This window comes from Drosophila guanche, unplaced genomic scaffold (genome assembly GCF_900245975.1).
Source record: "Drosophila guanche unplaced genomic scaffold, DGUA_6, whole genome shotgun sequence".
Lineage (NCBI taxonomy): Eukaryota > Metazoa > Arthropoda > Insecta > Diptera > Drosophilidae > Drosophila > Drosophila guanche.
Window position 1 is genome coordinate 12,960,795 of NW_022995743.1, and position 14,981 is coordinate 12,975,775.

The following is a 14,981-nucleotide window of genomic DNA, read 5'->3' on the forward strand; positions in this document are numbered from 1 at the left end:
TTTAAAGTACTTTCTGGGGCGGCTTAGGTTGGGTTGTTGCCTTTTTTCGGTGTTTGGGAATATGTTTTGGCTAAAGGGAAGCTTAAAGTACGTTCTGCATGAATTTTTCCACTCTGTCTGCACATAATGAATGGGTTATGTTGCATCCCAATGACCCTTTCTCCTATATTACCGTCCCAAGCGTATCATCTGACCCCACCACAGACACACACGCACACACATTCCCCACAAATGATTGCGTCCTCTCTAATTGAAATGTACTGCGAGTCGGCCAAAATCCTATTAGACCGCCCCCTAAAAACACGACCAGACTCTGGGGAACCATTCTACATTCCCAATTAGGCTCTTCCAAACAATCGCCCGACCATAATTTGGTAATGCAGTTGCAATTGACAGACACGAAAAAGTCTCCTGCCACTGCGGGGAGGATTGATTCGTGCGAGCATCATTATGGCCAGTCCAGAAAATGTCTCCTGTTCCTATTCCTATTTCAGTGAATTTGTTTGTTTTTTGGCGCTCAGCAGAAAACGGAGAGCAGCAGGATGTTATGGGATAATATAATGTGAATTGCACACCTCCGACAGTAGTTAGGGCGACCGGCGAAAAGGGTGACAATCTGCCGCGGGCGAGGCGACACTAACCATACAGAGATGGGATGGGATGGGATGGGGCATGGATGCAGATGCAGGCAGGAGCAGCTGCCACAGCCGCAGAATGCCAGGAACGCATAAAATGACGGAATTAAGGGGGGCCTGTGGCTTGGGTGGGTTTGGCATGGGGACTGCCAGGGGGTGGGAATTTGATAAGCAACTGCGACACATGTGAGGACCGCGGCTCCTGTCGCAGATTCCATAGTAGCAGCGGTTGGAAGTGGTCGGAACGAAGCGGGATACGGAGCGCTCGATGGCGTGGCAAAATGGAAAAGAAAATTGAGTGTGTGTAATGCGTTCTTATGGCGGACATTTTAAATGAAAATTTCTCAACATTTTCCCGTTGCTATCCTTTGCTCACCTCATGCCACATGCCTTACTTCCGCTAAGCAATTTCGATTGGATTGAAGTGCGGCGTTGGCGTTGCCGTTGTGCAATGGGAGGCAACAGGTGGGGCCGGAGGGTATACCTGGTCTGGAGGCTGCATATTTGCCTGGTTTCCGCTCGAATGTTTCACATATTTTCCCAACTTTCCTTCCTGCGTTTTCTTTCACTTATTTTTCCCATTTCCCCTCTTTGTTATTAAATTCGTGCCTGTCTGTCTATGACTGCCTAGCTGCTGTTGGTCTGGCTCTTGCCCTGGGTAGTGGAACATGTGCGGGCTCCACTGCAAGCACATTTGCGTTCATTTTTCATGCGTTCGGAAGACAGACAAAGAGAAGAGAGATGGATAGAGAAATAGAAAGAGTGTGTGGTGGGAGACAGAGAAAGAGCTGACAGACCGAGTGACCTGCCCAATTGCATTATTAAATGGAAATGGACTGGAGAAAACAATTGCAGGTTTACTAAGCTATTTACTGACACAACTCGTGGTTGAGTGTTCTATCCTTCGATAGAACGAAGGATTTCGAGCTTTAATTTCTTTGAGTTTCCCGCAATCTTGTAAAGTATTTCTTCCAGTGTACTAAACACGCTCGTATATTGCCACAATGCGACAAATTCCAAGCGGTGAAGGTCTCTCCATCTTTCACGTACCGTACTCCGCCTTGGCTCTCCTCTCCTGTTTACTCCTTTGGCGCACCAATGGAATGTTTGTTATGCTTCCTTTTGGCTCATCTGCACTCAAGTCGCGTTCGTTTGCCCCGCCTGCCCGCTTGTCCCCCTGCCGCCTGTCATTGAAAATAAATTTGTCAACTTGCACTTGCCATTGCATTCCCCATTCGCCAGTTTTCGCTCTCTAACTCACTCTCGACAGTCCCAAGCACCGCAAAAAGAGCTGTTGTGAGTCTGTCACTGGCTCCTCTGCATTGCTCTTTCTCTCTGCTCTCTCCTGCAGTTGCTTTTGCTGCACTGCTTCTACACGATGCGTTTTATACCGATGCTACTTTTATTTGGGTAAATCCAATCGGGTTTAAGCGTCGACGTAGAATATGTTTACATATTCATCGATGAATATCTGAAATAAAAAATATACGAAAGGAGAACTATTTGAAGAGGATTATATATCATCGATTTTTTGTCGCCAACAATTTTCCTAGGCTTGTTTCTGCAGTGGGAAGTCGTTGGAAAAGTTATTGTGCAACATCATTGTTAGCTTTGCGCTCCACGTCCGCCACAGAAAGCGGCAGCTGCAGAAGCAGAGACAGAGACAGAGACAGAGTAATAGTCGCCATCGCCGACCACGATGTAGACGACACTTACACATTTCATTTTATTGTCACGTACGAGTTTTGTTCGTAGTTTCTTTTTATGGTAGGTCGGTGCCGTGTCGGTCGCCCGCTCCCCCTCCCCAAAATGCTGAAACGCTTCACCATCCCATTTGGAGTTCATTTGGGTGTCTATGGACATGGATCCATATACGGACACTTTACAGTTGTCTCGTCGGAGGCCAGAATCGAATGTAGAAGGCTGTCAGCACTCACTGGGTGTGGCCCATGAATGCGAATAGTTTTTATTTTTGTTTCGTCTGTAAGATAATTCCTCCATTTCGGTATGAATGTGCATTTGAATTGATGTAACTGTTGGGCCCTGGCAAAGATGACGAAATGATAAAATTATTTTTAAAAAAATTCTAGCAGATGGCTGCAGAACTGTCAAACATTAGACACATAAAAGCTGAGAGAAAGATTCAGCACATTAGACTTCGAATTTAGAACAAAAACATTGAAAACTTTAAGCTCTCTTCTCATTTACTTAACATCCCCAAGCAACATTAACATTAAGCTTTTAACTGATTCATCTTAGATCTGATAATAGGGAATATTCGCACTGAATTAAAGCTCCCCGCACTGGTGGATTTGAAAATCTTAATGACGAAATAGGTCACAGATTTAATCAAGGATTGTGTACAGCCAAAGTTCAAAACCGGATTATCAGCAATCACCAGAAATGCGAATTGATTTTGCTTCGTGTGTAAAATAATACACCTATTTCTGTATTTATGAACTTTGATTCAAACTAGTATAATTATAGTTGAATAATTAATTACCTCTAATGGGCCCCTTGTCAAAGATGGAGAAATGCAAACATAATTCATTTTCAAGCGAGTTGTTAATCAAATAATTGCGATTAAATTTCTAGGCTGCTTGTTCAATTAAATCCCTCAATGGGGGTTTACTTTTGTGAGTGTGTCTAGCCACTTATTAAATGTGAAATAGTATCTCCTTGTGACATCCTGCATAAGTACATATGTATGCATGTATTTATGTATATTTAGGAGCTTATACTCATATCCTTGAAGGGTATCAGCCGCACTTCTTCAGACACAAAATAAGAGATTTGAGGGGATGTCGAAGTCAGTTGCCCAGAATTTAAACAGTTGCCATAGTAAACTTTCTTCGACAGTGTTGTCACAATGAAAGGCTAGAAGATGTAAAAGGGACTTGTACGGCTTTCAACAATTTGCGAAACACCTGGCCAAGCAAAAAGTAACTTCTGCCCCTGCCTCTTAGAATAGAGCTAATTAAAATTCTATAGAATGAATTAAAGTAGTTAGCAGTAGGAGATAGGGTGGAAGTAGAAGGAGCAGGAGGACTATTAAATGACACTGTTGCATTGAGGCGCTAATTCAATTTTCCAGTATCATCATTTACTCAGTCTTTCTCTCCGCACTTCTCTCCGCCATCCGCTCGTGAAAGATAGTTTCCTGCGCGGAAACTGACTGTTTTTTGTCCTCTTTCTCTTTTTCGGCTGTAGACATTTCTAAGGAGGATTACATGGCGATGAGGCAAGTTGTCAGATGCAGCAACGCTGCAGGAAATACTTGTCAAGAGAGATGGGGGGAAAGTAACACACTTATTGCATTACTTACGCTAAATAACCGCACACAAAGTGCCATTAGTGGGCCGGTGGCGGAGGTGCAATTATAATGCTTGAGCGGTGAAGCTTCTTATTAAATACATCCGAACGGTAGTTGGGAAAATAACTGTTTATGGGAGCCAACAAATAGAGAGTGGGACAACGATAATTGCAGAGCAAGCCAGCCCCACTGTGCAGTGCGTGTGTGTCACACAGAAGGATGGAATGAACCAAGCCTACAGGGAAGGGATGGATGGAAATGCAGGCGAAATCAAGACAGACCTGCACGAAATATGCCAGCTTACGTCGAGTATGTGTGTTGTTTGTGTGTGTGTGTGTTAGCGCATTTCAGTGCGGTTAAACGGCATACGGAATACGCATACTCGTACGCAAGCTGTCCAGAGAGGTGGGTGGGTGGCTGTGCGAATACGAAAATTCCAGACTGTGTTGGAACGCATTGTCCAGCGCCTGTCGACCGTCGACCGTCGACCGTCGACTGCCTTGTTCTCTCTATCCATTGAGCTTTGCATGAAACGTGCATTGCTGTACTTGTTTTTGCCTCTGACTCTCCGTCTCTTTTCTGTGTGACTTTCCGTGTTTGCATATTTAAAATTTAAAGAGATTCTCTCTATACTTTTCTCCGTCCGAGTACTGCACTTCTGATACTGATTTAATGACCATGTAAAAACTGAACAGTTCTCAAGTGGTGCGCATATCTGTAACTTGATGTGAGACTGAGTGCAAAACATCTCTCTGTAGTGTACGTAAATTGAGCACAAGTAGCACTTGTGTTTTACAAAGCGTAGAAAATATGCAAAAAAAAGAATAAATACCTACATTTAAATGATTTTGAATAAGATTTGAATCTTCTTGTACAAGAAATCCCTTAGAATTGTACGTCTTATGGCATCCAATTAGGATATTTGCGAGACTGCATCCCATAGCTTGTGTACAAATACCTTTCATCTCTGGCTTGTTTCATGGGAATCTCTGGCACGGAAACTATTTTCCAACTATTTCAAGCCCTTGCAGAAATTTAAAGTATTTCCGGGCCAGCTTACGTTTCGTCTTCAATGCGTTTGACTTCACTGCAAATCTGTTGGCAGAGGGCAAGCGACAGGCAGGCAGGAACGGTACAGAAGAGGCAGGCTCAGAAATCTAATATGGCAGAAAACCCAATTAAAAGGCTGCACAAGACAAGGCCAACAACAAGAACCACAGCCAGAGAAGCGGCACCAGCGACAGCGGCACCGACAACAGAGCGGGTACAAAGGGAGGCATCGTCAAATAATTGCAGGGGCTGTAGCTCCAGACAAGTATAATCTCCGGTCCCGATGCAGCCAGCTGTGCACAGCCAGTCAGTCGCTGTTCGTAGCGTGGGGTTCGGTGCGGGTGGCGCATCGTTGTGGTACGCCTTGGGATATGCCATGAAAAAATGTAAATTAAAAAATGAAATTTTAGGAGCCTGAAAGAAAGCAGAAACAGCATTCAGAAACAATTATTAAGGTTGTACGGTTGCCAAGGCAGTGGCTTTAAGGAAGAGTGCCCCCAAATGGACACGACTGAAAGTTTCGAGGGCCTTCAGGGGAAGTTGACATGTGGGTTACTGGTTCAAGCCTTGTTCGGGCCAAGTGCTTACTTGGAGTTCTTCTTCTTTGTGTAAAAGCTTTTAGTGAAAGTGGAAAATATGGAAATGCTAACTTGAACTTTGATCAATATCATTTTGAGCCCTGTTCGGTCTCCATCTTCGTTCCCTTTCCCATTTCACTCCACCCGTTTTCTCTTTTTGGTAATAAAGTGCGAGAGGGGGTAAAACTAATCGCTGGCCAGCCATAAAAAGGGCATCAGCATCTGTAAAAGTTATGCTCCAGCCAGCATAAAAGAAGGCAGAAGGCAGAAAGCAGAAGGGAAAGATGGCTAAGATGGCAAAGGAAAGGCAGCTGCCTTTAGCAGTAATCTGGTGGCACACATGTGGCTTTTGTTGCCTCTGAGGTTGCAGTTTCGTGTGACGTCTTAAGTGCATTCGGGTGCATAGAGGAGGTTTCTGCTCCGGGCAAAGGATTTTGCTCCTGGCTAATGTTGAGCTGGCGCTTTGGCGGATCCGCTTTTATGGCAGCAATTTGCTGCACAGACAAAGCCAACAGACAGACATTTTTCCCAAGAGTGTCTCTATCCTCTTCCCTTTATGTGTTAATTTAGGTTTGCTTTTTATGATGGGTGGCGCACTACAGCAGAGATATCTTGCTTACAGATTTTATGATTTGTCCAAAGGATGTGTACACATTGAAAACGAAAAGTGTTTAAAGATTTCCGAATAAAGCATTTTGAAACATTTCCACTTCCTCATTTTATTGAATTTGCAAAGGAAATTCATGTTTAGACGTAAATATGATAAATATGTTTTATATTTATAGTCCAGTCTACCGAAGTTTGATCGGTTTCTGCATAAATATGGAAAATTGCATTATGTTTGAGTTGCGTCTCTCTCTCGCTTTGGGTTTTTATTTTTGCTGCAACTGAAATTGATTCCATTTGGAATTCATTGAAATTGTTTTCATGTGATTAAGTTTGCTGTGCAGCATTCAGACTCCAATTAAGGGGAGAAATGCCATGCCGCTTCGAATCACATTCGTGAGTGCTCCGCTCCGACTGCAGTCGGGCCAAGACCATCATTCAATTATTATTCGTTTATTCGGGCGGGTTGGCTGTGGCTCCATTCCATCTTGATCTCCATCTCTTTCTGCCTCTCTGCCTATCTCTCTTTCTCTTTCTCTCTGTATCTGTATCTGTATCCGCATCTGTCCTTCTATCTACATTTGTATTTGTTGGTGCTGCTGCCTGCTTCATTGAAGTTTATTTTCCAAGCTCTGTATTCTTCCTTGTGTTCGTTTTGCTTGGCCTCCAGTAGTGCATGACAAAAGTAGCTTAAGTTTTCTTTTTCGTTTTTATTTGGAAAGTAGATTTATCGATGGTCCTGCCAGCTCGTACATAAACCGGTTACGAGGGCACGTCCCTTTGCCATAAAAATATGAGAGGATAAATTTCGGGCATGAGTTGTAGAGAAAACTGAAAATTCCCCCAGGGGCAGGGATATGTACTTCCGGTTGATTTGTCTTCAATTTGGGATCTACTCATAAAGATGTTCTCTACATTTGTACATTTGTACATCCCAAGCTCACTTACCCGCCATGCAGCTGGTAATTATCCTTGAATTGGAGTGTTTTAGTTACAGGAAAAGGGTCAAATACTTGGTCACAGATTATAAGGCGATTCCTTGACGCAACACTTCGCGCTTTAATACACGCAAAGCTGCCAGAAAATCCTGCCCTTCCATGAATGCCTGGAATTTCCGGCTTGGTTAATTGCCAGCATTGTGGGCGTGGTCAGGTGGAGGGGTCAGTGAAATTGAAACCGCAACTGACGAAGATTATCTGCTTGAGGTCTACGGGAACACGTTCGTAGCCCATATCCCCGGTTTCTGGCGTGACTGAGCGCAATAAAAACTTATTAAGCGATGCTGGGGACGTGGGACCAAAGCAAGGACTCAAAATAAACCCACAGAAAGAACGAGAGAGAACGAGAAAGAGCAAGAGCGGAAAAGGAAAAGGATAAATGGCGAAACATTTGGTAGAAATGTGTCGCTGCCCTTGGGGCCAGACCGTAATAAAAAACGAGGAATAAAAAGAAATGAAAATATTGCGCATACGCCGCATTGGCTTCGCCTGCCTTATAATGGCCATTAATAATATATCGCTGCTTCCGCGTGGCCCCTGCTGTCCCCTCTCTCTGTCTTTTTCGCTCTCTCTCTCTCTCCCTTTCTTTCGCTCAGTCCGGACAAGTGCGATAAACCGTTTAGCAGCATCCGGCTGCAGACAAAAGAGAATAAAATGGAGAAATTGAGGAAGAGTGGGAGTGAGGACGATGACTAAGAAGAGGAAATAGTGCAAACATAAGTACTCGAATGGAAATGGATTTTCTTGTTCCGTTGTATCCGCCGCTCGGCATTCTCGGCATCTCCCCGGGCGTAATTTTCATTCTAACCTGATTAATTATGGGTGGGAAAATGTGCCACCGGCTGGGATAACAATTGAGGTAATCAATGCACTTGTAAGCCGCTTTTGCTTCAATCAGCTTACATTTGGCAATGCTGCCGTTTCACATTAAAGGCTTGTCCTTCCCTGTTGTCGTTGGCATTCAAATATTTTGCGACACAATAATGGAAAGATACGAGTATCTCCACATATGCAGACACACAAAAGTTGAACAACAACAATGGATTCAACAAAGTATGAGGGAGAAACTTTGCCGACATCATATTACCCTGCCCCTTGTCGTCTCCTACCATTCGCCTATTTACGGCATCACATAGAGAAAAAGTTTTGCGCCAATAAATGAAAATGGGAAGCAGAAAACGTGCAGCAGCAGCAGACACAGATGTTGAAATAAGTTGTCAAGGCAAAGCATGCTCCTGCCACAGCCACTGCCCCACCGCTCGTTTCTTTTTCGTGGAGAAATATAGTTTTGCTCTTGTCAGCCTCCTCCGGCAAGCAGGACAAAACATTGATAAACATGCCCAGCCTCAATGACTCCACAACTTCGCCATGATGACTCCCCATTTCTCCACTCTAACACTCCTCCCTCCACACGCAGCTTCTGAAAGGGGGGATATGGACGTGGGGGTGGGTGGGCAGGAACGAAGCGGATGCCAGGCAACGGCAATAACAATGCCATGCCCACAATTGCATGGCTTGACAAAGCGACTGTCACACGGAGAGTAACCGCAGAGGAAAGCAATAGACTGTGAGAATGCGAGAGGGAGCTTTAGCTGGAAGATCCATTTCCAGTTGTAGATAATGCCCAACATCTCGATTTGGCGTTATCATTTTCTCTCAGTGCAGCACAATCGCTCGTAGGTGCTTGCGTTTGGTTAAGGTTGAGGTCGTTTTCGTAGGGTTTTCAGGACTCTGCTGGATAGCAAGCAGGAGTAAAGGAGAAAGAACACAGTGGGAAGATTGTCAGTGGGACACTTTGCTGTCAATAGCATTTGAGTTACGACAAAGCCAGAAATTGCGGTCCTCCTCCATGGGGGGACAAGAGGATTTTTTCACGCGTCACCTGTGGCAGAAAGAACTGGTGCACGTCTCCGCTCTCAGCGGGGTGTGTTCACTCTTCCTCGGCTTGCAAAAGTTGAAGGGAGGCACATCTGCAGGCCTACTGTGGCTCCAAGCCACAGCTTAAGTTGAATGAACCCGAAACCCATCGATTTCAATGTACCTCCGTCCGTCTGTCCGCCTGTGTGGAGCTCAGTTTGTGCATCCATGAAGTTGTTTTTTGTTGCTTTGTGATGTGAATATCCTGTCACGGATGGCGTCGACCGGGATAAGCCCGAATAGGCAGGCGCTTGACATTCATTTGAAAACATTTTATTAGCATCGGTCGGCGCTTATCTCATGGATGCACTTTTGCCTGCCACATGCAGCAGGCGGGGCAGGCGGAGGGGTCAGTCGGTCGCTGTCTCCGACAGGACAATGATTGTCAGTCACAATAAACACAAACTGTTGGCCATGCCAATGACGGCGGAATATCGGACCTGTTCTGTCAGGTACAATTCCCGGTTCGCTCCCACTCGGCTTATATGCAAATAAATGACACTTCAATGTGCAACAAAATAGTTGTAGTTGATTGGGGGGCAGAGGAAATTGCTATATTTAGCAGAGGCAACGATAATGCGACACACTTCAATGGGTTTCATTCGGATTATTCCATTACGAGGATGGACCTGTATTGTAATTGAAATTCACCTTTTTGCCTTTGATACGTCGTCGAATGGCTCGTAACTACATATGTACATATTATGTAGTGTTGGGCTTAGTGGCATAATTATGATTTTAATACTTGTATTACTTGCTGTTGGTAATGCACGAACAAAATTATAATTCATTAAAAAATTTAATACCAAAAATCATGCAAGTATTTAAATTTATATTTATATTTATCTTAAAACAAACAGAATTCGCACTTAGCAGTAATTTACTTGAACTCTGTCACAAATGTACATAAGCAAATATAGAAAATGCTCCTTTGTCGTGCAGCAAACGTGTGAAATCCCATTGCCTGCACATTAAATATAAGTTCTAGGGTTGGTAGCGCATCGTGGTTTGTCGCCTGCCTTGTGTGCAGCCTCTGCCCATCACCCATCACCCGCTGCCCAACTCCCACACCTTTAGCTGTCTGAAAGAAGACACAAACACGAGCGCATGCAGACAGCCATAGGCACATGTGCTGCCATTGTCATTGTGCTGTCTTCTCTTCTTCCTCTGCTGTCTTCTCTTGTTCTGCTTTTGCTAGACCTGTCATGTCATATACAGTTATAGTTATAGGTATGCGAAACTGTACACGCGAATGTGTTGAGGCGGCAGATTGAATTACAATATGAATGAAATGTAAGTTGTCAGAGTTGCCAGCACAAGCGCTGCGACTGGGCCTGGGACTGGGACTGTAGCCGCTGGCAGACACATGTCCCGTCTCCCATCTCGAATTAACATGACGGGATTAGAGCAATGTTTAGTAATCGTCCGAGTTCAATGGATTCTCGATTCCCAAATATTCGGACAATGTTTTCGTTCCCTTCAACCACCAGACCGGACCAGCAATTCAGGCTTTTCATTAGGAAGAAGTTTTACTTTGTGGCGGCAACCTAGTCTTACTGGAAATGGTTGCCCCTAAAAGTTAAATTGTCGAGAAATGTTTTGCGGTTTTGTCGTCGAGTTTCCAAAGAACAATTTATTTTGCTGATTAATTGGAGTGGTCTTACAAGTGGGCGGGGGCGGAGGCGAATGCAATTTGGCGAATCAACCAACCTCTGACCTTCGGCAGGGGGTGCTACGGGTGATGTTGCGAGCAACAAGGGATCCGATCCCATCAAGAGGATGCTAACACAAAACGTAAACAAACACTTGTCCATGGCTAGGCTAGGTCGGGGCTACGATTGCGAGTGTGTCCTCTTTCCCCTCAACCCACACTAAAAGCTTCTTCTGGCGCAGGCGCTGTAGCTTTCTCTCGCTCTCTCCCGCTCTCTCTATCTACGGCTCTCTCACTGCACTTGCACTGCAGACGGAGCTTCGTGTGACGTCACACGCCGCCAAAAACGAACGGTACTCGAGCCAAATGCCAAGGACCAGCCGCTGAGTCTGTCGTCCTGCTCAGTGCCGTTAGAGATATTCGCCAAGTGAGACGTGCCAAGCAGTGCAGAAAAGCAGTTACAAATACATCCACCCACACGCGTCCACATACACAAATACATACACATACAAACAGTCGTGGAAAGGGGTGGTTGTGCTTGGGCGTTCGTGTGTGTCAATAAAATCAGGAAGAGACGGCGAGCGTCGAGCGGTGAGTGGTGAGTGAAGAGCAGACACGACCACAGAAACTTTTGGCCAACTCAATGAAAACACCAGAGCATCCAACAAATTAGGCAAAAAAAACAACCCAAAAAGCCAGGAAAAAAAAAAACCAATTATTGACTTTAAGTTCCACGTGGAGTTTGTTTTTTGGTCAGAGGTCGACAGGAGTTTCCAGACCTTCCGTGGCAGACTCCTGGGGCAGTTGTAAATTCACCGCCAGAGCGAGTTCCGTTCGGCCGCGGCACAATGAAAACAAAAACACAGATAACAGAACACAGAATAGAGTTACAGCAAGCTAGATTCCATCTAAGGAAAGGTTATTGCGATAAGCAGTAGAGGCATCTACCCAACGAGGTTTACCTTTCCATCTACATATATGGGTTGTGTCTACAAAGAAATTATTAATTTGTAAATAGCGTGAATATTAAATATAAAACTACATTTTATTGAAAATACCTCAATGAAGGCTTCGGTGGAACAGTGAAAACAATCAAACAGTGGGAGGAGGAACAAAGAGAAACCGCAAGCAAGAATTCGGTCAATATTTGAGTGCGTACGCTGTTAGCAAAGAGGGAAATTTTTTGGCATTTTTATGCTGCGGCTGTTCTTGTTTTTGCTTTGGTTGTTGCCTTTGCTGTTGCTTTTGCTTCTGCTTTTGCTTTTGCTGTTGTAAAAGCAGCGAAGCATCCATAGCATAAAGGGAACAAAATCTGTATGGAAATAAATTACGCACTATTTTGTTTTTGCCGTTGCTGTTGCTGCCTGCGCGCTGGCTGGTTGGGGAATTTCTGTGCTGTGGGACTTGTGGGATTTGTGAATGAATATTATAATATGATGTATAGGGTGAGTGTACATATATTTTTAAGCTCATTTTTGCTTGCTTGTGGACGTCTGATTGCGTTGCCTCACTCACCTATTCAGATTATAGAAATCCTGATTAATTTCAGCGTGATGTAGCAATCAAGCCATAACACATGTAACTGTCAGTAGACACGACACAAGCACTCCGGAAACGGTCGCTTGGGAACCTATTTATGTGTCACACATCGCTTTGTTGGCAAGGGGTAAGCATGGTGTCGGAAATTGCAAAAGGTAAGGGTACGGGTGCGGGTATCCTTCAAGATCCAGAAGAGCTTGATAAAAATGTTGAAAAATCCGATGTAATTCCTGCACATTGCATGCTCCACATGTGTATGCAACGCATGCTCTGACCAAGGAAACATGCATCATGTGAGGCAACATAAATTAAAATCCCAATCCTAGCGGGGCGTAAACGGTTCAGAGCAGCGCACGATGTTTTTTGCGTTTTATGACGATTATTTGTTACGCATACGCCATGTGGCGCGGCAAGGGCCACCAACAGTGCGTCGCGTAATAAATCGCACGACAAAAACTCAGAAGAAAAGAGACAGGGGGCAAGGGGGAACGTGAAACAAGCAAAAGGGTGCAGGCTAAGGACCCAGCCAAGAGTGAAGGCTGTGGAAAGAGCCAAGCAGTGGCCAGGAGACTGAAGGAAAACTGAGGCTATTAAGGCAAAAGACTTAAAGACTTGCGGGCCATGCCATTCTGCCACCCACTGTCGGAGAAGGCATCCGACACACCCAAACGCACACATCCGTTTCCGGCTCCACTCCTGTGGCTGCACCAGAGGCAAAAACAAAAACAAAAGCGTCAACGAAAACTCACTTAGTAGGCAGCCGCAGTCTCTGCCTCTCCGTTGCTGCCATCTGCCAGGCAGACTCTTCTTTGCTCCTTGCTCCTTGGTCCCGTCCAGACTCACTTGACATGCTCTTAATGCCAAATGAAAACATACGCTCAAGGACACCGAGGAAGCGCTTCGTTCCACTTTTCAGACAACCGACAGTCGAGAGTCGACAGTCGACAACCGCCAACCACCCTGAGCCCGGAGCCCGGAGCCCGGAGCTCCTCTCGTGTGTAAATTTTTAATGTTGCCAAGAACAAGCACAGTAGCCCCCAAATGTAGGTTATCAAATTGTGTTCAAGTTGTCGTTGCCAACCCCTCGAAGCGAACTTTTAGGCCCCAAGCCCACACCCAAATGCAAACCCACCCCTCGAAGCAGGGGAGTAACATTTTAAATGATTTTGTGGCTGTTGTTGGTGTTGCCGCCGCTCTGACCCGACTGCCAATTGGGTCAAGCATTTACATTTCGCGCCTGGTGCGAATACCAAAGGCATAGTGTTCCCACTCTCAACATTGCCCTGCCTCTGCCCTCGCCTGCAAGGGAAAGTATGCCCCATGTTCCGTGTTGTACACGCTTTTAAAAGTCTTAAGCTGCCTCTCTATTTGGTTAAATGAAACACACACAAATTTAACTCTGCTCTGCCTGATGCTGCCACTAATTAATTGCAAACTAAATGAGTTTCTTGGCAACAAAACTTTATCCATTCCGTGCCGCAGCATGACTGATGGCTGTCAGTTGGTGTCTAACGAGGGTAGATAGGGGGGACTACAAGGAAAGATTCTAACAATAGACGCGGCTCCGCCGTAGATTCAAATTCGGGAATCCAAAACAGAAAAGTTCCCCCTCCTCACATGCTAGTATTCCATTCGAGTGCATGGAAAGCTGGCTGACTGCGAAAGGGTCATACTGTTGACTCGATCTAGTCATACAGGAAATTACGAGTAATACGGGAAACAAGTGTAAACAAGGGTCAACAGAAATGCAGCCAAGTGTTGGTTCTGAAGTGAGTCACCCGCTCATGAGTCACACAGTCGGCTACGTGGAACTTATTTGTTCAAGCTCATCGAATGGTTCCACATCCAAACATCATTTGGCAGAGCCCAGTCCAGGCCATGGCAGACCCCAAAACCCATCCGGCCATCAGTCAATCAGTCAGTCAGTGAGCCATTAAATTCTCACTTGGCGTGTGCAGCCGAATGGATTTCAATGGTCGCCCGCAGCGCAAATCTGTTAATTTAACTTATTAATTTGCAATTGAATTCCCCCCGAAGCTGTTGCAGCCGCTGTCAATGTCAATTATACTCCCACTGCCCCCTGCTGCCACATACCTCATACACACTCGTACTTCAGACATTTGGACCAAGAGTTCGTTAATCATGTCTGGCCAAAATATTGTTCCTACCCCAACTCAGGACACAAGAACGCATTAAGTTACATACATTTTCGATGCGAATCTCATGCAAAATCTCATGCGAATCTCAATATGACAGAGCAGAATATGTTCAACTTTGGTGGATACGAAACGAACGAAAAATAGAATTAGTTGCTCCCTTGGTGTTGTGTAGTTTTGGGGGCTACAATTAGTACGCCTGCATAAATTTCTCCTCCAACTAATCTATGAATGGATAATCTTAGATTATGAAAGCATACTTTTGAAAATATATTTCTTGCTTTGAGTTTATCCTCTCGAAATGTTTCATTTGTGAAAATTGTTTAAAAGATTATAAGAGTAACTTTATGAGGCCGAAATGCTTTAAGCCCATTTGGATCGTTGTCTAGCCTGGGAGCACATACTAAAACCAATTTTGAAGCATACTTTTGCAGGTCTTTGGTAAGTGGCTTACACACACACACACCGATAGAGAGAGGGAGAGAGAGAGAGAGAGAGAGAGAGAGTCATACCACCACAGGAAGGGACGCACAAAAGA

The 14,981-nt window shown here is 44.9% G+C and overlaps 1 protein-coding gene across 6 annotated transcripts in view; it reads left to right on the forward strand.

Annotated features, from left to right (window-relative positions):
• Positions 1 to 14,981, forward strand: part of LOC117592387 (kazrin) — a 36,767-nt gene that overhangs the window by 6,350 nt on the left and 15,436 nt on the right. The window lies entirely within an intron of this gene.